Consider the following 1323-nt stretch of genomic DNA (forward strand, 5'->3'; position numbering starts at 1 on the left):
GTTCGTTGTTATAGCGTTTGTTTAGCGCGATTGTTGAAGTTGAGTGTATCGGTAAAGTTATATTCAGAAAGAATAAACCAGTTTTTATTAAGAAATAACTTGTGTCGCTTAAGTTTCGTCGGAACGAAGTTACGGAAAATCAATTAACAAACGGAGACGTAACAGTATCCTCCTTGTATAAAAGACAAAAACCGTCCTTTAACGTATCTAATTCGCTTTTAAATTTAATAATGTTTTCCATTTGTACTCTTGCCACTGTTGTAGTCTCTCTTCTTGTTTCTTTTCTTTTTCCTCCAACAAGTGCTGTAACTTCTTTTCTTGTTTATTTTTTCCCCTCCAACAACTGCTGTAATTTCTCTTCTTTTTCCTCCAACAAGTGCTGTAACTTCTTTTCTTGTTTATTTTTTCCCCTCCAACAACTGCTGTAATTTCTCTTCTTGTTTATTTTGTTGTTCGAGCTGCCATCGTTGCAGGTTTCCTTGCAACTGCTGTTGTCTCTCTTTTTGTTTCTTTTATTTTTCCTCCAACAACTGCTGTAATTTCTCTTGTTTATTTTGCTGTTCGAGTTGCCATTGTTGCAGGTTTTCTTGCAACTGCTGTTGTCTCTCTTCTTGTTTCTTTTCTTTTTCCTCTAACAACTGTTGTAATTTCTCTTCTTGTTTCTGTATTGCTGCCATCAAATGTGGTCGGCGGGGTAAGCCAAAAGTGGCTTTGGCGTTATCACGGTCCAGGACATTTCACTTGGGATGAAGTGGACAACAGAATAAATGACGCTGCTGAAGACGTGCCACCTGAAGAAGCCACCGTCGAAGAAGAAACTCTACTCAGTTTTGAGAAGGGAAACGGTGAAACTCTTGATGAAGTTACTACCACTGATGTAACTGTTACTGACGATGGGACATTTCCTGATGATGCAGATGAACTCCACATGAGGCAGAAGCCAACGAGACGAAGACCAGTACGGAAGAAGATACGTCCCATAAAGTCAAGAGACTTTGTTGAATTGTAATTTTGTGTTTGTAATTCTGTACATTTTAATTAAGTTAGTGTTATTGGTTTATTGTATGCGGTTATTGTTCGGGACGAACAATACTGTTGCGTCATCGAGGTCACGTGACTGGTGTGGCGCCACCTATTTTCTAGAACTATCCTGTACCTTGGCGAATGCTCTAGCATTTACTAGATATAGGGTAGCTGGTATATATAAGATGGTCACAGCGTGACGGGACAATGTGTGTAGGTAGTGAGGAATTGAACTGCAGGCAGGAAGTATTGTTAAAGTTAACGTTCGTTGTTAAATCGTTTGTAAACGAGCGACTGTTG

This window comes from Limulus polyphemus, unplaced genomic scaffold (assembly GCF_000517525.1).
Source record: "Limulus polyphemus unplaced genomic scaffold, Limulus_polyphemus-2.1.2 Scaffold6374, whole genome shotgun sequence".
Lineage (NCBI taxonomy): Eukaryota > Metazoa > Arthropoda > Merostomata > Xiphosura > Limulidae > Limulus > Limulus polyphemus.